This window comes from Suncus etruscus, chromosome 17 (genome assembly GCF_024139225.1).
Source record: "Suncus etruscus isolate mSunEtr1 chromosome 17, mSunEtr1.pri.cur, whole genome shotgun sequence".
Lineage (NCBI taxonomy): Eukaryota > Metazoa > Chordata > Mammalia > Eulipotyphla > Soricidae > Suncus > Suncus etruscus.
The window spans coordinates 71584537-71607302 of record NC_064864.1 but is presented as its reverse complement, the minus strand read 5'-3'; the positions used below and the strand labels follow the sequence as shown (position 1 = coordinate 71607302).

General features: G+C 51.0%; 1 pseudogene; it reads right to left on the bottom strand.

Moving 5' to 3' along the window:
* Positions 1-1210: 1210 nt before the first annotated feature.
* LOC126033485 (Y-box-binding protein 2-like) lies at positions 1211-18680 on the bottom strand (annotated as a pseudogene).
* Between the last annotated feature and the right edge of the window lie 4086 nt (positions 18681-22766).

Here is a 22766-nt window from a genome sequence, read left to right as displayed (position 1 = left end):
TAAAAAATTAGTTTAGAAGAAAAAAAAAGAACACCCAAGTGTAGGTGTACCTATCTGAGACCCACCCATTTCTGGGAGGGGTCTTGGGAACTGAATATTAGGTGTGACCTTACCTGCAAGACCCCACCCATTCCTGGGAGGGGTCTTGGAATAGGTAGATAAACCTTTGAGCGAGGGGATTAGGGCGCTCTCTGCCCTGCTGGGCCCTCTGGCTTTTGGGTCTTTGCCTCTTTTGGTCTTTGACCAGGATGGAGGTCAAAGGAAGATGGCTGAAAGGAGTTAAGATGCAGGGCTAGCTAAGTATGGCTGAATGCTTGAAAGGTTATGAGTAGGCCACACACATGTGGTGAATAGGGCATGAATAAAGTTGATGTTTCCTGATGCCTGTCTCTGGATGAGTCTGATTCCGCTGTTCACCTAGCCTGGGACCCGCCGGCTGGATGGGGGTTTCGGAGCCACGTGGCCTGGGATGGCATCCACTTCCATCCAGCCTCATCGTTAATTATTTAATTCAACACCCAAGTTCCTTTTCATAAACTTCTCTAAACAAAATTACAAGAACATTTCTGCATTTATTTTTCATAAACTTCTCTAAACAAAATTACAAGAACATTTCAAATATATATATATTTGAAAATAAGTTTGCTAAACATTCTTTTTTTTTTATTTTTGGGCCACACCCGGTAATGCTCAGGGGTTACTCCTGGCTATGTGCTCAGAAGTTGCTCCTGGCTTGGGGGACCATATGGGACACCGGGGGATCGAACCTCGGTCCGTCCAAGGCTAGCGCAGGCAAGGCAGGCACCTTACCTTTAGCGCCACTGCCCGGCCCCTGCTAAACATTCTTATAATGAGCACTGTAATAAGAGTCTATAGTATCCAAGTTCCTTTTCCATTGACTTCTGTGAACAAAGGCATTAGAACATCTTTGCAGGTATAATTTGAGAATAAATTGCTATATAATATACACAATCAAACATCATAGCAATTGGGAAATATTCACTAGGATAGCTGAGAACATTTAAAAAATCTAACAACATTATGCACTTCCCTGGAATTGTGCAAACTAATATTAAACCACTAAAGTTGGATACAAAATTTTGTTTGCAGTGGGACATAGAACAAAACAGTAGCTATAAGATATATACAGGTAGAACACATGTTTAACCAGCAATATAATGACTGATGCAAATAGGATCGATAGATTAACCTAGAAGAAATTTACAGAAGGTTCTGAAAGTAGTTTCTCAGCTGTGTTACAGCTGTGCTTGGATCCTCCATCTTCACCATCATCTTCTGTGTTAGGTTGCTGAGGTCATCTGGGATGGATAGGTCTTTGGTTCGTGGTCTGGAATCTGGATCGGGGGACCCGCTCATCTCCCTGTTGTTGGTCCCCCTCAAATAGAGATTTCTCTTTGGCTTCTACCCTGTCAGTGGTCTCAATAAGCTACTGCAGGTTGGGAGGCCAAGGTCCTTGTACAAAGCACCTTTAATAGAAGAAAGGTGGTGGGCATCAGCATCTGGGATGCTGCCCAGAATCTTCCGCTCTCTCCCCTTCACTGCCTCCTTCTGTCCTACAAGAGGGGAGGGGCTGTGCCACCATAGGTAGTGGGGCAGCTGAGTGAAGCCAGGGGATGAACCATCAGAACCTATGTTGATTGGTTACTTGTCCCCGGCACTCCACCAGGTTTACATACATTAGTAGCTTTTGGACCCTTCTCTCCTTTTATGACAGTAAACTCCACAGACTCCCCATCTCCAACACTACACAGAAACTTCCTGGGATTGTTTCTCTTAGTAGCTGTTCAGTGAACAAAGACTTCTTTTGTGTCATTGTTGTTGATAAATCCTTAACTATTCTGGACATTGAACCATTTGACAGTACCCAGGACTTGGATTGCCAACACCGGATTGTCCACCTGACTCACTACATGGGGCATGGGGGTATCTAGTTGAGCTGTTTTCAGACTCTGAATCTGCAGAGATGGGAGCTGACTCATCATCCTTGGGAGATGGAGAGGGGGTCTCTCTGGTTTAGTGCCAGTAGTAAACAATAAATTATCAGCCCTGGGAAAGCCTTTAGATCGAGAACTTGTCACCACTCCCCTCTAGGGGCATGTGTGAGGGAGAATCTCTAGTGAGCCTGGCACGTACAGTCCAGAGTGATAAATGCAGGTATATGGACCAGAACAACATGAAGCCGTTCAGAACAGGAGCAATGTTCACTGGTGTTTCCGTGAAAGACATGGCACATTCAGTCCAGCTCAAGGGGGCCATCATGATAAACCAGAGGGTCAAGTCACTCAGCATTATTGTGGTCTTCTTGGGTCCTCAGGATCAAATGCCAGTTGTAAAATAAAAATTCACAAGTTGTAAGATCACCCACACGCCGTATTTCTAACACCTTAAATGGATGAATCTGAAGAAGCAGGGCAGCAGCAAAGAAATAATAAGCCAAGCCAGTCATGAGAGAGCCATGAAGCCATGAAGAGTCTACTTTTTGCCTGGATATCTCTCTGCTTCTGCCAAAAGCCAGATTGACTTTTCTTTATTATCCCAGAACAAAATCCCCCAGGGTAGGAGAGGACAGAGTGATCCAGGTGGGCTTTTACTTATCAAAGGAGAAATTTATGGGAAATATGAATATGGGGAGCACCCTTGTTTTGGGTTAATAGCTGGTCAAAGGGGCATCCATCAATCCCATCTTACTAGAAAACTGTTTAAGTCAGCCACTACCATGTGCAGAGAAGAGTTGGATGTGATGGCAGATAAAATATTGCTGAGCAGGATGGTGTGGGGGACCTGAGCCCTCAGCTATAAGGCCCAAAAGAACAAAGCTGAGGTTCAGAGAGGGGAGCAGCTGGTCACAATTAACATTCGCTCCCTCCCTGGCAAGTCTGTGGTGCAAGTGGCTCAGTCACTTTTAGGCATATGCCCAGACCTCAGAACTCCACTCCCAAGAACACTGTCAAATCTATTCCTCCCTTGGCCATCACTGGGACAAATATGTTCCCTTTCTGTTTGTTTGTTCCTTTTGGTTTGGGGTCATACCCAGAGATACTCAGGAGTTACTCCTGCCTCTATGCTCAGGAATCACACCTGGCAGGGCTCGGGGGACCTTCGGGGATGCCAGGGATAGAATCTGAATCAATCTCACGCAAGACAAAAGCCCTCCCTGCTGTGCTATCACTCTGGCCCTCAAATATGCTTTTTATTCTGAGGAGAGGCATGAATTCCTGTTCATGTGGAATCTGGAAGCTTGGAAAGAGGGTTGTTCACATGTAATCCAATATAAAGGGGCCCTGGAAGCAGGCAGGGTCCCTTCCATGGTGACTGCTCTTAGGCGAGGACTCACAGGGACAGGCTGGAGAGACGTGGGAGCATTTCAGGAGTATCTGGGGCCTTTAGGAGGAAGACAGGAAGGACCCCCACACTCCAGAGCCTCTGAGTAGGAGCTGAGTCTGATCTCTGTGTGCATCAGGACATGTGAGTTTTTGAGACGGTCAATGAGGCCATTTCCACTCCCTATGGACAACACAAGAAGAGCCAGCACCGCCCCTTATGATTAGTGTCCATGCAGGCAACCTGCCCACTGCTTAAAATCAGGGGTGTCTCTGGTGCCAGACATAGGGCTTGGCAGTGAGCATGTCCCCCTTGGGCAGCAGGGCAGCCAGGCACCAGGCTGAGACTGAGATGCTGCCCCTAAGGGACACCCAGGCACTGCAGACTGCCACCGCACACCCTGCCTCCCTCCTGCACAGAGGCCGTGACTCAGGGCTGTCACTCACCAGTCCCCCGCGGCCGAGAACACTCACAAGAAAAATATTTGAGCAAATATTTTATTCTTCAGGAGGACATCCACTTAATAATGGGGAACCGCCAGTCGGTGCCTGTCAGACGGTTTCCTTTGGGCTTCATTATAAATGTTTCTGCCTCGTTTGAAGGCTTGGGGAACTCGGTATAAAATGACCCTATTTCCCCTCTAAAATTCGATGTGGCCACATCAAAGTTAAAATTACTTTCCCAAAGATCTTATTGCTTTTTAGGTTTCCCTCAGCTTTATTAATAATGCAGCCCACATGCGCAGGACTTGGCTTCCAGTTTTCTGTCCTGGCGTGAATAATTGGACAACACCAGACCTCTGGGCCAGGCACAGGCATGTGGGAAGGGCGAAATTCACACAGCACATGGATCTTCCATGGGACCCTCTTAGGGCTCAGCAGCTGCATGCATGCACATGCCAGGTACATGTGTATACACACATGTGTATACATGTGATGGCAATGCATGCCACTTGTTTGCACATATACATGTGTTAACATCACATGCCACGTCCACATATTATCCATGTGATGGTAAACTATGTCAGGTGCATGCATTGGCACTATGCATGTGTGTAATGATAACATGTGGTGGGCTTTGGTGCACACATGTAGTGGTAAACATGACACATACAGTGGTAATCGTGACACATGTAGTGGTAAACATGACACATACAGTGGTAAACATGACACATGTGCTCGTGTCATGTGTGTGCATTGTACATTACTTGTGTGAACATGTGTGATGATAAGCCACAACACATTGTATTGCATTAAATAATTAACGATGGATCTGGATGGAGATGGATGCCATCCCAGGCCACGTGGCTCCGCAATCTCCATTCAGCTGGCGGGTCCCAGGTTTAGGTGAACGGCGGAATCACTCATCCAGAGACAGGCATCAGGAAGCATCAGCTTTATTCATGCCCTATTCACCACATGTGTGTGGCCTATATCATAACCTTTCAAGCACAGCCATTCTTCGCTAGCCCTGCATCTTAACTCCTTTCAGCCATCTTCCCTTTGACTCCATGCTGGCCAAAGACCAAAAGGCAAAAGCCCTAATCCCCTGGGTCAAAGGCTTTTCTACCTTTTCCAAGACCCCTCCCAGGAATGGGCGGGGTCTTGCAGGTAAGGTCAAGTTACCTAGGGAGAAAGGGTGGGGGATGAGGCTTCAACATTGTATGTAATATTGAAGTGTGTCTGTGTGTACATATGATGGTAGCCCATGCCAATGTCTATGCATATGTGTGTTGTCTTTTTCACAGAAAACTTGCCTATATTTTCTCTATCATGTTTTACACAGCATATAACTATGCCGTACTCACACATATACATGGGATGTCACACACCATACTGCCTTGCATATTCTCCGACACATATTTCTGTGTGTACAAACACACCTACAATGGTGTCATGTGTACTTATCATGTGGCCATATCTCATATACACACGATTACCTGCAGATTCCTAGAGTGTGTGTACCCTTGTGTCATCAGCCTGCACAAACACATGCATAGACCCATGAAATGCAAGGCCATGTATGTACAAATGTGTGGTATGTGTCTGTCATGCTTTATGCATGTGCTCACATATGTATAAATAGTGTACACAATCAGACCTGTGTATGCAAGTTGTGTGTGCAGATATATGTAGTATATGAAATAGTTTCCATAAGATTATTCTTGGAATTGTTGTATATAAAAGTATTTCCTTAGGATTGTTCTGTGACTATTGCCCCACCTAGCCCTTCCAGGTGGGGGCGCTGTGGAGTTGGCAATAAATAGCTTGATGGAGAGGGGAGAGGGGGCCTTTTGCAAAAGCTGCAAGCTGCAAGAGGATTCTCTCCGTCTCTTTGCCCAATCTTTTACACCCTATCCTTCTTGTCTGTGTGGATTATTATTTGCTGCGGATAAATATTACCAAGGTCTCCCCCTGAAAGGGGACAAGGGGATGGGAAGTAATTTCTCATTCTGGGGACTGTTCTTGGATTCACAAATACCCAACAAAGGATTGAACAGCCCAGATAATTTAAAAATGGCGCCTGGAACAGGTGGACCTGAACCAGGGATGAGGCTTCAGATATACACATGCATGCCTCTTGTGCCATAGACTATCTGTGTGTGCCAGTGTATGTCACATACACACTTGCCTGTACACGTATGTGAGCTCATATGATTAAACACATGTATATCTTATGCAATCCAATATCCCTGAAGAGCTCATTGTATTTATCACACGATGTGTGTCATGATTATAAAGACACACAATGTGTACAGAAATCAAGCGTATAACATATTCACGTATTCTGTGACAGTACACACATCCCTCACACATCTGCACTGTGTGGTCAGACATTCAGGTGCACAGGCGCACACAAAATGTGTGTCTTGTGTTTGTGAGTGTGTGGCATGTACACTCATGTCTGTTGGGTGTGCAGTGCCATGCGTGTGCAGATGCAAGGTATGCCGCTTTTTTTGCCTTTTTGTGCCACACCTGGTTGTGCTCAGAAGTTCCTCTGGCTCTGTGCTCAGAAATGATTTCTGGCAGGTTCAGGATGACCCTATGGGATGCCAGGGATTAAGCTTGGGTCAGTCACATGCAAGGCATGCACTTTAACCCCTGCTGTGGTATATTTTTGTATGTGTGTGCTGGTGTCACATGTGAACATGTATGTACAAGGAAGAGGCCTCTCCATATTTGCCATGGAGCTTCTACAAAAATCCCAGGGGTTGAGTCCAGCAGTCACAAGTGTAGAGATTCACTTGATGATGTGTGAGCCACAGAAAACACTCAGGCCTCTATGGGCTTTGTGCTCCTCTGGGACCTGGGATCTGGTGACCATCTGCAACTGGGGTTCAACAGGCATCAGCCTGGATTTCAGTCCCCTCCCGGTGCGAGGCTCGACCGTGTACTGGAGAGACAGCAGCTGTCCACACGCTCATCGCCACTGAAATCCTCCCGTTACTTTATCTGAATGTCACTGAGGATGCAGCAACCACTCCAGCTGGCAGGGCTGGAGTTTCTGGATAGCCCATTTCTAGGTGCATGCACTGAGCATTCAACAATGCCCCACGGTGCTGAGGTGCTGCTGCGAGGGGCCCTCAGGGGCAACTGGCTCTCACACCTCAGGACTCTGCTGTGGGACACACATCAGCGGAGCCAGAGTATTTCCAGTGCTGCCGCCCTCTGGCTGCCAAAATCAGTCCTAGATGGCATCTCTGCAGCGTGGCCTTGGCTGGTCAACAGCTGCCCCAGCTCCTTGGGGAGTGCCTTTCCAAAACTGAAGCAGACTGGAGCCCTCTCCCCACTGCCCCCCCCCCCATGAGGGGATGGCAGCACCGGAACCCAGATAGCATCCACTGGCTATGATGTCCCCAGCCTGACACGAAGTGTGGGGTCCAACCCAGTCATGCCCTCCCAGAGAAGCAGTGTTTTGTCTGTTTTGTCTCTCAGGCCTCAGGGGTTTCTCCTGACCCTGCACCCTCCTGTTTCCTGAAATATATGCAGAAAGAGGAGAAGGGGGAAGGGGCTAGGGTGGCCACCCTAGAGAGGTGCCGAGAAAAGGGGTGACATTGGGGGGTGGGTCTGGGGTCTCAGTAGGCTGAAAACAAGCTACACATGGAACATCTGAGTCCCGTCCTGGTACCTCCAGGTGTCAAGGAACACATGACATCCTAGAGCATAGAGCCAGGTGAGATCCCAAACTGAAACAAAAGGTGGGGAGAAACAATAGCCCCCCACTCCTGGCCTGGGCTAACCCTCTGGAAGCCGTCAACCAGAGCAGCCCCTGAGCGTGGGAGGGAAGGGAGTTCCAAACCAGCTTCTTTAGTGACGCTCCAGGCAGGCCGTGGGGACAGTCGGCCATGGACGAAGCTGTTCAGTTTGAGACGAGACAAAGCACAAACATTGGGGCCGCAGAGCTGGAGTAAGCGACAGTTTATTAAAAAACATGGGCTGGGCTGGGGAAAAGTAATATTGGGTTTTATGATTATTTCATACTGGGAATTGTTACATAGTTTCCTGCCTGTTTATTCCATAACTACCGATTGCAATAATACGTTTGGTAGCTTGTAAAGTTCTGAACAAATAATTCTTACATTTCTACATTTAGCAGGTTGGGATTTTATTTAAAAGAGAGGGAAACTGAGCTAAGGAGAGAAGTAATGGGCCTGGGGAGAATTTGGCAGGCATCTTCAGGCATTCTCTGGTATCATTGGGCACCCTCGGTCACCCCTTGGATTGTGGCATTTCCTCCATCCCTCTGCCAGCCATGGTCATGGCCATACTCTGAAATCCCCTCCTGAAGCTGGTGGCACAAAAATGCCCTCAGGCCAAAGACCAAGCCTCCAATTTCCACTAACGCCAGAAATCCTTCACTTCCCACCTGTGGGCATCGTGTGGGCACAGAGGAGCTGCTTCTGAGAGATTCAGAGCAGAAACACACAAGACCCCCTGGCCTGTCAGATTATGGACATGAAGAAACATTGATCCTTGGCAGTCAGAGCTCACCCCTATAGATGGGGTTTCCCCTACATGTGAACTCATCCCTATACATGGCCCCCTCTAGCTGATATCACCCCTACACATAGGGACTTCCCTATACATGGTGTCCCCTGCCCTTGAGCTCACCCCCCAGCTCACCCCACTTCCCCAGTGACCTAAGACCTGAGTCTCCTCTCTCCTCTCTAATACTCTCTCCTCTCTGTCCCACCACTGAAATCTCCTCTGATGGCTGGGCCCTTTGCTAATCAAAGAAGAGAAACTGGACATCAGAAATATCAGATTTTTTTTTGCAACATAGTGATTTGTTCTTGCTCCAGGAGAGCAAGAACCAAGGGGAGCTTGGGGTCCAAGGCAAAATATGATTCAGGGGCTCCCTAATCTGAGGTCATACCCCAGACCAACTGTTGGGAGGGAGGGGACAGTTAACACCTCAGCCCAGCTGTGCAGAGAAGATATTTGGCTTTTCTACATCCTCGATGCTAGTCTAACATCCCATTTTATCGCATAGTCCAAACTCAATGACCATGGTGGGCCAAACGACCATAGCTACAAACTCTTGAGTTCACCCTGATTTTTATCCCAAATCCCTCTGGCAACTTCTGAGGACCCCACAAGTTAACTCCATGATACAGACACCAGCAAACCACGAGGGAGGAAGAGGAGGGTACTGGATTTTGGCTGAGGCTGTACTTCAGGTAAGTCACCGTTACCTGGGGCAACTCTGTCTTTCTCAGTGAGCCACACAATGAGTAAGTGTAAAAGCAGCACAAGGGGGTTTTAATCACCCCAAGAGAGAGCATGGAAATATGGTAATTAGGAACATTACTTGTGCAATTATTCTTTGATCTGACAATTGCATCTGCAGAAATCTACCCTGGTGCACATCAGATCTACACGCTCACCATTTAGTGAAGTATAATTAGTAATAGGGAAGGCAAAAACAACTCAAAGTCTCATTAACAGAGCCTTTGATTAAACAATGGTGCACACAGGACAGGCCCCACACAACCGCATGGGAGAAAAGGGGCTTTCTACAGACATAGAAATAAATGGTCTCCTGGAAATGATTAGGTAGGAAAAAATGGAGAGAAACACACCAGCTAGTTCTTCCAGGGGGTAGAAAGTTTCCTAAGCAAGAAAATATGTAGATATGGAAACAGGAAACTAAAGCAGGTCATTAATATATTGGGGAAAAAACGCAGTTCGTTTAAGAATCCAATTGGGAGAGTCTGCGATGGTTCCCTTAAAAGGAAATGGGAGATGGAGATGTGGGAGAGAAAGAAGTGTGTTGGCCAAAGGACGCTAAGAATCCACCCTGAGCCACAGTGAGGTCGATCCTTGACCAGCCTGTTTTTGAGTCCTAGATAGGAGACAGGGAGCTCCCAGGGGCTCCCCAGGACTGAAAATTCATTTGACCTCAGCTCAGTGCAGCCTCAGAGAAAGGGGCAGAAGGTGCTGGTGGGATGGCAGAAGATGGTGCTGCTCTGAGACATTATTGTGTGCTCTTGTGCATGCCCCTGTGTATATATGTGTCTGTGTGTGTCCATGCCATGCCCCTGTACGTGTGTTTGTGTCTGAGCACTTGTGTATGCCCATGTGCATGCCCCTGTGTGTCTGTGTGTCCATGCTGATGGCATCATCGGGAAGGGCTCACAGTCACACACAGCCCAGGACCAGAGGCCAGGGCTAGACAGCGTGGGAAGGCACGTGCCCTGCATGTGGCAGGGCCCACCTGGATTCAGTCTCAACTAGCACCGTCAGTCGCCCCACAACCAGACCTAGCTGTGACTAGAACATGTGACCTTGCCGGACTGGCCCAAGGCACACGGTCCTGCAGCCACTGATCAGCCCATGGCATGTTCCTGTCAGGTGTGTCCCACAGGAACACAGACCTGGTCTCTGGTGCTGAGAAAGAGGTTGGAGGTGCCCGGGGCTCAAACAGCACGTTTCCATCTAGGGAGCAGCTAACTCTCAGTGCTCGTGAGGGCTCAGAGCCACGCCTGCCTGTCACTTTGGGAACTGCAAGAGCAGTCACTCACTGCTTTGGAGGCCCTTTTTTGGAGGTCATTTTTCCGCTTAACAACTAAGTCTGTGATGAGAAAGTCTTCCCAGAAGGAGTGGGACTGGTCAAGGGAAAATCAGAGCTTAGAATCAGTTCCTAATAAATTCACACATCTGGGCAGAGATCTGTGGGGCTTGTTGCCTGGTCAAACAGAGCCAGAACCTAGAAAGGTCCAGGAAAGGTGCAGGGAAGGTGTGAGGAAAGGAGCTTTACAGGAACTGTGACAAGCATGAGCTCCTGCCACCAGAAGCCAGAACAGAGGAAATTCAGGGCAGGTGTCAATACATAACGCATGCACACACATTCATCCACATACTTATACACATGCTCACATGTACAAACATACATGAACACACACATGCTCACACCTATACACACTTGTGCATACACTCCCATATTCTTGCTCACTCACACACGGCATATACCGAGCAAGTCCTAAGCTGTAGAAACTACTACAGAACCACATAAATGTTGTTTGAACAGAAAAATTGCCAGATATGTGAGAGAATGAGAAGGATATGGGGGAAGAAGGAAAAGGAAAAAAAAGGCAAAAGAGAGTGAAGAAAGGGGAAGGGGGAAGAAATGGGAAAGGGCAGAGGGGGAGAGATATTTGAATCAGAGGATCAGTGATTGAGTGCTACTTATTTGGATCAGCAGACACAGACACATCTGGATGCATACACAGACACACACAGACAGATACACACAGAGACAGACACACATAGATATACACAGACACACACAGATGCGCAGACATGCACACTCAGGCCTCACCTCCTGCCAGCATGCAGAGCTGCATTGCAAAGTCTTGGTGGGAAAGTTGAGGATCTGTTGTGGAGCCGAGGAACCAGTGGCAAAGTTGAGGCAAGCAAACCTTTCAGCACCTTCTCCCACTGTCCGTGCCCACAGTATGTGTGAGGAAACCATTGCTTCCTCCCTTACATTTTCATTTCTGTACTTTCAAAACACATAAATAACATTTTATAGCAAATCTAAAATTAGCTCTGGAAAAGACTCCTAATAATCCTGGAATAATTTAAATACCTGCAAGGAGCAAGAGCTCTCGGTGGTGGAAACACTAGCATGCAGTCAAACCTCATCTATAAGAAAGAGGAAATAGGACCCATGCCACGGAGAGGCAGGAACCAAGAAGACATAGAGGGACAGAATTCACAGGCCAGCGTACAAGCATTACTTTGCAAATGCCCTTGACCTGTTCAGATGCTCAAGAGAAGCAGAATGAGAAGAGGAGGGAAGGGTGTGTTTGGGCCCCAGACAACACGCGTGCACATGGAAGTTCATGGGAAATAAAACCATTCCAGGGGAGAACCAAAACACTAAAGTTCAGCAAACACAGAGACAGCAAATGCAAAGACAGCCATGAACACAGCTCCTGGAGCCTCCAGAACAAAATAAAGAGGGTTTAATGTGTGTGTGATTGGCATTCAGACAAAAGGAACAAGTGCAGAAAGAAATGGTCCTGGGAAGTGCTCCAAATGCCGCGAGATTCTAAACCACAAGAACAGGAGCTGGGCTAGGGTCTAAAAAAATTAAAAACCAAGGGGCAATAAACAGAATCATTAAGTAACACAACACAGGCTCGTCTTGCTTACTGGCAGGAGCCAGGCTGGGAGAAATGCTAGAGGTAGCCATTGTAAAGACTGGCCTAAAGCAAAGGGACTGAGAGACCAGGCACATGACAGTGCTCGCTTGTCAGAAACTCAAAAGCTGGAACACATTGGCGCCTTTGTTCCATGGTGGAATCTCTGGGAGAAAAATGTCAACCTGCAATTCCACACTCAGCAAAAACGCATTTGAAACAGGCAAAAGCCAGACTTTCTGCTACCAACTGATCCTGGGACCATCTATCCCTTGCAGACATGCAGCCGAGAAGCCCAGAAATCCTTCAGGAGGACAGTCTGCCTCACGAGAATCCTGTCAAGATCCACCACCAGAACATTCCTTTCCAAGCCACTGAGCCGTGTCCGATGGTGACAAACACTGGGCCTTGGGCTAGTGTGAAATTGAGATCCCTGAGCAGAGCAGGGAAATGGGGGAAGGACAGGAAGGATGGGACAGACTCAGGAGTGCCCTGGCTGGGCACTTTGGGGGTGGTAAGAGGCAGGAAGCTTGCTCCCCAGCATCATGAATATTGGCGCTGTTGTGACTCAGACAGCAGAGCAACCTGACTTTTTCTAAGAAAACAGTGGGTTACACACAGCAGAGGGCAAGTCCACTCATCGGTAAGGATGCTGAAACCTTGCCGTCTGTCCACACTGGGTGGATGGAACCAGAGAGTGTTATGCTAAGGGTAGTGAGCCCGAAGGAGAGGAATAAATTCTGAACAACCTTGTGACCTGGGGAAAGAGAAAACCACCAGCGACAATGTGAATCATGGTTGTGTATGTTGGGAAAAAAAGTGATTTTTAAGTTGACATTTTGCAAGTGAATAAAAGCTAATAAACATTAGACAAATGAATTAAGCATTTAAACTGTTCAATTAATTAAAAAAAAGAAGAATTTTGAGGCACAGCAGGAGGGCATTTGTCTTACACACAATCCACTTGGGTTCAATTTCCAGTATCCCATTGGGTCCCCCGAGCCTGCCAGGAGTGATTCCTGAGTTCAGAACCAGGAGTAACCCCTGAGCACTGCTGCATGTCACCCCCAAAACAAGAAAATAATTAAAATTTAAAAATCTGGAAAAAGCTAACAAAAGAAACAAGAGTACATACCCCCACACACTTATCGCACACATATCCCAGGCATGCACCCCTACACACACACACACACACACACACACACACACACACACACACACACACACCTGCACTCTGCCCAGAGGCTGGCTGATGGGCTGTGCAGGTCCCACCGAAGGCCCTTTCTTCAGGGGAGTTGAACTTGGAGGCAGAACAGGGCAGCCTGACTCCTCCCATCACAGCCACAGAGTCCTGGGCGCTCACTGGGCCAGTCGGAGGCCAGCAATACCCACAGAGTTCACAGCCCTCGGCAGCTCATTCCCAGCCCTATCCGTCTCTCCCAATCCCGGGACCACCTGCACCTCTGGAACTGGGCGCCTGTTCTAAATGACTGGGCCCAGCCTGCCAGGAGACAGAGGGGAGAGGGGAGAAGGGTGGGGCAGAGAGGAGCAGAGGAAGGAACAGAGGAGACAGAGGGAAAAAAGGGAGAGACAATGGAGAGGGGAGAAAGACAGTGGGGAGGAGGCGAAGGACAGTAGGGAGGAAGGAGGGACGAAGGGGAGGAAGAAGGGGATAGAAGGGACGAGGGAGGGACACTGGGGAGGAGAGAGGGGCACAAGGGAACAGGAAGGGGATAGAGGGGAGGATGGGAGGAAAAGTAGGGAAGAGGGACAGAGGGGAGGAGGGGAAGGGACAGAGGGGACAGAGGGGAGGAGATGGGCAGTGATGAGGGGAGAGGGACAGAGGGAAGGGGAGGACAAATTGTGGGGAAGGGAGAGGGACAGAAGGGACAAAGGGAGGGGATAGAGAGGACAGTGGGAAGAGAAGCTGGATTTATCTGCGGCCCTTTGCTGCTCACCACAGTGGTCTCAGGTGTCCTGTCGACTTAAAAGCTCTTCTGTCTGCAGCCCAGTGACAAAGCGGCTGGGGGTGACCAGCTCCAGCTCTAACTTGACAAATGAGGGAGGAAGTAGCCAAGAGGCAGACTTGGGCTTGGTCTGAGAGTAGGAAGATCCTCTCCAAGGAAGTTTGTATGGAAATGTGGACTTAGGGCCTCAGGTCTTCCAGCTCTGAGCCCCGAAAGGTGCTGTGCCACAGAAGCAGCTCAGGCCCCGCACCCTGGCCCAGGACAGCCGGGAGAGGTCTGCCCCGCCCCGGGGGACAGTTGGGACAGCAGGGCAGTGGGAAGTCCTGCCCCGATGACTCTGTCTTTGTTACCACAGAAGTATTAAAGGGGTCTTGGTGGGCGACGCTGGCTGGCTCCTCCAGAGACTATTTCTGGCCACAAGCTCAGTCCAGAGATGTGCGAAGGCCCCTCTGGCCTCCTGGAGGCCCCAGCCCAGACCACATACATCCTATGTGGCTCGTTGAAGCTGCAGCATTTTTCTGCTCCTCCTCCCCCTGCTTCTCCTCACCCGCTCTTTCTCCCCTCATCCTCTTTCCCTGCTCCTCCCCCTGCCCCCCAGAGTCCCTTTCCAGCCCATCCTGCAGCTTCCACAGTGTGTGAAAGCTGGTATAAACCTCCCATTCAGGAAACTTTACTCAGCCCCAAGACTGAGCTCTGAGTGCAGGACTGAGCACTTCCTAGCCTGGGCAGCTGGGGTGCAAGAGAAGGGACCAGGGTCTGTGTTCAGGGATATGGGAGGGTGGGACTGCCCCAGCTGGTGTCCACAACCCACCTGGGCCTGCCCCAGGACACAGCACTGTCCTCCTCACTCCCCACAGCCCGGGAGCTATGGCGATACCCCAGGCCCAGGGTTGCATTTAAGAGTCAGGAGTTGGCCAAAGCCCTGGGATGGTCAGGGATGATACCTGGTGAGGGGACAAGGGGGCTAGCTGGATGGGGTGTCAGGCACCAGGTTGGACGCTACCTCCCACCTCTGTTCCACAGCCGCTTCGATGGGAGGCACCACTCTAGAGGTCAGAGTCTCTACTGGCTCTCCCCAGTACAGTCTCCTTGGCAGGACCGGCTCTCCCCAGTACAGTCTCCTTGGCAGGACCTTGAAAGAAGGACCCGTGACTTTCAGCAACAGAATGGCCCACGGTGTTATTAGCTCCAAAGATTCTGTCAAATGGAAACTCACTTCTTAAAGGGGAAACTGGTTTTACCTCAAACAACTGAAAGGAGCTCCTGGGATGATGGGATGATGAGCTCATGGGACTCACCTTCCAGGAGACGAGAGATCAACCAGGGACTTTCAGGCTTCGATGAGAAAAGAGTCAGTTCCCGGCAAATTGTGTTTTTCAATATGTTAATTAAACCAATAAAGAGTAACTGTATTTGTGTTTCCTGATCTAATAAGAAGAAAGAAATGTTTGGCCAACTCTTGAAAGTGCTTGATGGAATATTTTACATGCTGTATTTACATACTGAATAAATGCAAGACTGACATTTCTCATTTCAGAAAAAGGGCTCAGAATTCTTTAGCCGAAGGGTCCCTCGAGGCCCTGGGATGATTCACTTCTGTTGTGTAGAAACCAAAGGGTTTGAGTGACAGCAGGGAGGAATTTTGCCCTGCATTGGATACAGCGGACCCAGGTTTGATTCCTAGTATCCCATATGATCCCTGAGCTAGCCAAGAGTGATTTCTGAGCACAGTCAGGAGTAACCCTTGAGTACTGCCAGGTACAAAACAAAAAAAGAAAACCAAAGCTAGAAAGCTCATCAGATCAGACTTCGCTGCACACACCTTTTCTAGAATCCTACTTGGGAGTCTGCACTGAGTGAGATCTTCATCATTGAGAGATCATCCTGTCCGACCCACTTCAACAGAAAATCACAGTCGGAACGAAGCCAGTCAGCTGCAGGGCTGACTAAAAAGCACTAGAGATCAAAGGTTGTTCCTGTACGTGGGTTCATGCTGGCCCCACACCACCCTGTGCCCACAAACTTGCAGTAAAGAACTACTGGCCTCATCTCCTCTCTCTGCCTCCTCTCAGTGAACTTAAAGACAGCCAGAGCCATCCCCAGCTCTGTGCACTGGACAGACAATGGTGGCTTTGGGCCAAGGTAGTTCAGAGCACTGTGGCTTCTGGACAGTGCTTCTGTGAGATGGTGGTTGTGGGACAGTGGTTCTGTGGAATGGTGGTTCCATGGGATGGTGAATCTGGGGGACAGAGTTTTTGTGGGACAGAGGTTCAATAGTGGTTCCATAAAATGGTGGTTCTGTGAGACAGTGATTCCAAAGAATGGTGGTTCCATGGGATGGTGGGTCTGGGGGACAGTTTTTGTGGGACTGAGGTTCCGTGGGACGGTGGTTCCAGGTGACAGGGGCTCCATGGCAGGGACAGGTGATTGGCCACTAGGCCGGGGAGCTGAGTACTGCACTATAAAATCACCCCACACACCATATCTCCAACCCTAGGGGAACGAGTCTGAATCAGGGCCGCACATGAAATAATCCAAACCAGGCTGAGGGTGAAAAACGTATAGTGTGGCAGTATTCTACCTCATATGGAGAGCTGGCTGCCTGCCAGAACTGCTGTTTTTATTCAGTGCAGAGACACCCCTGGGTGGGGCAGTAAGGACAGTGTAAGGACAGATAGCTCAGGCTGTCCTGTGCCAGGTTTATTAAAATAATCAGTGTGGGGGGGGTATAAATCCAAGTTGTAAACAAACATATGAAGGAACCAGGGATATCTATGTTTGAGGTAAAATAAGGTATAACCTAACACTGCACCAAGGTCTCCCTTCCCACGGGGCCACACCAGGTGTGGGAGTGCATCAGGAAGCAGATACCCTCACACATGAGACCTCAGATTCCACGCATGTTCTCTGCACTGGTAAAGCCTGATGACTGACCAGAACAACCCTCTCCCAGCCACGGCTCTGCCACGTGGCTCGGGGAGTGGGGGGCTTCTCACAGTCACTTTGAAGGTGAATGATTTGTAGCAAAGCAACAGAGGCATTTTCACATAAAACTGTCCTGAAACTGTTAGAAGCTTCTAGCAGCTGTGGGGCCCCTGCTTTGGACCAACACGTGTCTGGACATGGACAGAGGCAAGGCTATGGCCACAGCCACAGCCAGTCACAAACACAGTCACAGACAGAGACACAGACACAGGCACAGACATGGACAGCACCAATTCAGTCTCTGGATAGGACAGTGCAGCTCAGTGAGCAGAAGGGAAATAGACACATTGGTGGGTTCGCATGAGGCCGAGTCAGCCTGAGTCCCAAGCCCCGAGCTCCAAGCCCAGCTGAGATCACCTGCTGGATCCTGGGTCCCTGTCCCTCCCTGAGAATGATCCTGAGCATCCCATGATCTCCATGGTAGGTGCACCTCCTCCTGGCCTCCTTTGCTCTCTCGGTCCCAGCCTCTGGACTGACAATGCTTGAAAAGGCCCCAGGTGCCCCCTGCCTACACACTCTCCACCTCTCATTCTGCCCAGTGCTCCTCTCACCTCATCCTGGAGCTTTGGGTCTGCCCCTCCTGCTGAGCACCTGGATCCAGAGGCGCACTGTGACCACCAGGCAGCACGGCCCCTGCCCAGCCGCCAGCACCCCCACCTCACCCCTGCCCCATCTCCACCACGGATGCCCTTTTATTGCTGGTTCTGAGTTTATTCATCACCTTATGATGTCACAGCAGAGATGGGTGCACCTAAAAGCACCCCAGCACCCCAGGTCCTGAACACTCTCCAGCCCCCTAACCCGAGCTCTGCACCTGAGATGCCCCCTCTAGGGGCTACACCACCTCTCCTCTGTCCCTACGCCACCCCAGTCTTCCTGGCATGAAGTGTTTCTGGTCAGTGACCCCAAAGAGGACAGACACATCACCCCGAGCCCTCCCTCCAGCCTGAAGACCACTCCTCTGGTGCACTCCCATTTGTCAATTAATATTTAATTCCTGTAATAAAATCCCACCAATATAATTCTCACCATTTTCTCTTGAGGCTGACAAGTCTATTTAGACTCCTAATTTTGCTGCCAAAATAGTTCCATGTGCAAAGAGTGATGAGCCCCGAGCCTGGCCATCTCTCCAACAGATGCCCCCGCTTTCTCACAGATCCCCCAGATTGAAGCACTGGCCCGGCCTGCCTCTGGAGACCTCCATCTCTCCCTAGAAAGGGTAGACAAGGTCACTTTTTATATCCTCCCCATGAAAGCTGGGCACCTGTGCAGTGGACGGCATGTCCCCCAGGAAGGGGAAAGGACTGACCACTGGCCATGTCAGCCCATCTCAGATAGGAGCTGCTGAAGTGGGTGCTGGCAAGCCTGGAGGAGAAGGAGGAGGAGGAAGTTGGGTGCTCCATTTGCAAATCAGAGGAGAGAGATGGGGCTCTGCTGTCTGAGTCCTGACCCCTACCTGCAGCAGAGCATGAGCTTTCAGCACCAGACACACTTCCAGGAGGAATATTCTGCCTCTGGGTCACTCAGCGGAACTAATAGAAACACTGTATGGGCAGAGTGGAGAGTTTTCGGGCCAGACTGAAGCACTGACCTGCTGGACACTCTGCAGGACAGAGCGGGGCCAGGAGGGGTCCCTGGGTTCCCCCAAAGTGCACAGCACCTCCGCCCAGAACATTGGACAGTTTGCCAGTGTTGGCCGAGGAGCCTGCTGCCCACTGTCCATCCTGGGGCCTGCCCATGTCCCGCATCCATCTGGCTGCCCTGGACTGTTGGGCACTCACTTCTCTGCTCCTTGTGGGCCTGGCAGTTCTGGCCCATTTGTTATTGCTGGAAGAGTGGTGTGCCTGATGGTGTGAGCTCTCTTTTTCTCCCCTTCTATCTCTCTCCTCCCTCCCTCTATCCTCTCTCCCCTCTCCTCTTTATTTCTCTCTTCTCTCTCCTTCCTTCTTCTCACTCCCTTCTGTCTCCTTTCTTTACACTCTCTTCTCTCCCCCTCAAATGTTCTCAAATATACGTAAATCATAAGTTCTATAAATGCATAGACTTGTAAATAAATTATATATAGTAAATGCACCTAAATCCGTTTCCCTACGCAAACCATGATTTTTAAAAGGTTTTATCCCAACAGACCTGCTTGTTCCTAAACTGATGAGCATCTGGGGGCATCCTTGGTCCAGTCCTTGTCTCTTTCTTCGTCGAATGCAGGAAACAGACAGGAGCCTCGATTTCACCCCAAAGCAGAGCCCACTAGGGAGCCAAAAGTGCCTAAAGTCAAGCAGGGATCTTGGATGCTCTTTTCGGTGGGGTGAGTGGCCGATGGTGGCCTGTGGAAATCTGGGTCCAACTGGCCCTGGCTATCCATGGAGGAAAGTGGTGGAGCCCACACGGCCACATGATGGGGCACCGTCCACTGCCAGGGTGATGCATCCCCACAATATTCTGCAGCCTAACGAAGACACGCGCAAGATTAACAGGCGCAATTAGGAAGGAAGCTTTTAGCATCCTTCGGTACAGAACCAGCTTTTATTGCACAATTTATAATTTCTTCACATGTACCAAGGCAGGGAGCACAGAAAGGGCCCTCCAGTACATCACGTGTAATTATCTTTGGAGGAAAATGAGAACAAAAGCATCAGATAAATCTTGTTGCCTGTGAAACAGTGAAAGCCCCCCACCCCCAGAAAGGTACATCTGGAAGTTCATGTTGGAGGCAGGAAACCTTGGGGCACATCGGGGAACCCAGAACCAGAGGCTGTGTGGCCCTGGGGCATTTTCCATACCAAGGGCAGCCAGAAAGGGCCCTGGGCTTGGAGGGCCCCTGGACATTTGAACATGACAAAACCGGGCCCTGAGCAGCTGGAGCTGGACACGGACTGCTCCTTGTCCTACACAGGAGAGAGAAACTGAGCTTGCATCATGGGGAAGCCCCAGGTCAGAGCAGGTCCAGGGCGCAGTGGGCAGAACTGGCCTCCATTCTACCGGCTTCCCTCTCCCCTGTCACCTCCTAGGCTGAGACTGGAGAGACAGGTCCCTGGGCACTGAGCCGCTCCTGTCTGCAAAGTCCCGGTCCCGCACACAGGAACCGCGCAGAGAAAACGTGGGTGCATTGCAGGACGCCCCCAAACTCACCGCAGTCACTCCGGGGAAGCAGTACCCGGGACACGGAGGCCGAAGGCTAAGGGACTGTGGCCAGCCAGTGCCCCTCCCGGCCAGCCGCTGCCCAGTGACTGGGCCCAAGGGACCCACTGGAGAAGACAGCAGCAGCTGGGGGTCTCCCTGGAGCTGGGCTCTGGGTTCCAGAGTTGCCTGGACGTCTAGGGTAGAAATGCAGCGACAGGGTGCTGACCCACCGGCCTGGAGGGTCCGGTGGGCTCTGCCCAGGAACCCCTTGCTGGGCCGCTTTCTGAATCTGCCAAAGGGCCAAGGGGCCGCCTCTGGCACCAAGCGCGCACACACCAAGCGACTCGGCACGCTCCTCCGTCCTCGGTCCTGGCGCGCCCTCTGGTGTCCGCAGGCCGCTGGTAACAGCGCGGACCGGCCGAGGGCGGTGGGCAGCGCCCTCACGTGGACAAACGCCGCCACGCCAGGCCGGCCCACGCGGACCCCAACCGGCTTCAACTCTGGGCGGCCCAGAAGGGAGCACAGAGCCCACGCCCCTGAAATGGACTCCCGGACAGTCCCCTTCGAAAAGGACACCAGACTGGCCCTGGCTAGCCCCTGCCCTGGAGGAGTCGTCCTGACATAGTCCCCCCTGAAAGACCCCTCAGGGGTCCCTTGGGTTCACTAGCACTTACCTCCCCCCACCATGGAGGGACGAGGCCCCAGAAAACTGGGCACACTGGACAACCTTCCAGGTTGAGAGCCCATGGGCACCGGAGGGGAGGGGCGACACAACGTCCACTCTAGCTGGACTCCTGCTGGAACCTCCATCACCGGCGCCCTGCCTTTGCTGCATACCCACCCCCCCCCCCTTCCGCCTTCTCCCCTGGGAACCGTGTTTCCTTACCACAAGGAGCGACTAGACCAATGCTGGGGACAGCAGAATCCAGGCCACTGTGTCAGTTCTGGCATGGGGTCCGATGGCTGCCAGTCATGGGGCCTGTGGAATCCAGCCTCAGTCCCCGCCAGGATCCCGCCAAGGCTTTTGCTCTCTCCCTCTGTCCACGCTGCTGCCCGCCTGCCCTCCACACCCAGGGCAGGAACAGGGTGGGAATGGCGGGTTCCAGGATCGCCACTGGGCCTGGGCAGTGTCTGCCAGGCTTGAGGTGAGGGCCAGCAGGGACAGAACCTGGATCTGCAGCATTCTGAGGGGAGAAGGGCTGGGGGACCATCAGGGCGCTGTGCTGTCCCTGTCCCTGTCCATTCCCCAGGCCATCCTGAATCAGGAGCCCTCTACCCACCCCTGGGAGTACCAGAGGTTCCTGGCCCCACGCCTCCCAGCATGAACCCCACCTTTATCCCTGCCTTTCTGGGGCACAGCACCTGCCTGCACTGGCACTACTCGGACTTGACACCTCAGGCCCACAAACCAGCCATTCTGAGGACAGGGTGAACCAACCCTCAGACCTGCCTAGCCCCATCCCCAAGAGGTTGGAGGACGTCAAGGCTGGGTGGGCAGGTGGGCTGGCTGGCAGGCCCCCTTCCTGAAAGACACTGGAACAGCAGCAGCAGCAGGACCCTGCAGTTGCCTTGCCACACCTCGGCCAGAGGCCAGCAAGACTCAGAGACCAATAGTCCGGAGGCATGTGTGTGAACTCACAGGTGGCACATTACGTATCACGGGTGGCAAAAGGCTCAGGGGTGGCCCAGACACCCTCTACTTCCTGCAGTCCCACCAAATGCAACTAGGGCACTGCGGGCAGGAGCTGCCATTGGGTCCTCACAGCAGAGGTTCAAGCCACTCAGGTTACTAGCCAGCTCGGGGACACAATCCAGGGGTCTCAGGAGCTCGCTCGCCTCCCTGCTGCCTCTGGCTCTTAATCCCTTGGCCTTGCTCGGCAATTCTGGGCTACTCCCTGCTCAGTGATGGTGCCCGAGGCCCCAAAGGACCCCAAGCACCAGTGCTCCCACTGGCGTAAAAGTGGCTGGCAGCAGGGTCAGCTCGAAGCCACGGAGCACTTTCCCCACAGCCCTGACCGTGGCGTTTGCTGAGGAAGCACCTGGCCTCTGCTCCTTCCTCAAATTCCACCTGCAACCACGAGCCCTTTGGTGCATGGAGCTAGGCAAATGCGGCCTTCTGTCTTGGGGATCTTGTTGGCCATCTCCTCATTCATGTTGTCACCTATGATCATTGCTCTCCTTGTTTGGCTCTTTGACAGCTCACCAGCGATGCCAGGATGTCCCGGCTGAAGGACTCTACAGTTATCCAGCAATGGATGAGAGCCTGGTCTCTGCAGTATTCTGTGCTGGTATCTGCGCACAAGGTGAGCTCACTGTCCTACCTGTGACTGACCAGTTTCCCCAAAACCATCTGTGGTGCTTCCTCCTCGCTCCTTTGAGCTGTGCTCCTCTGTGGAAGATTAGCTGACTACCCCCGAGGGGGTCACTGGGTCTCAATCCTTTTCTACTGCTCAAGTAGGTCTTTATTCTGGTACCACTGTGATTGGTTCCTTCAGCTTTCTACTGTAAAGCTGTGAAAAAGAAAAGTCTTCCATATATTTTCCTAGGATGACTCTGGCTACTGGAAGAGTTTTATTAACTGGCCTCTGTCCTCACCAAAACCTCAGGTTCATCCGGGAAATGTGAACCAAGATAAGTGAGACTGGCACAATTCACAAAGAAACCCATGGACGACCTGGATGACTGCTGGTGGGAATGTCAACTGG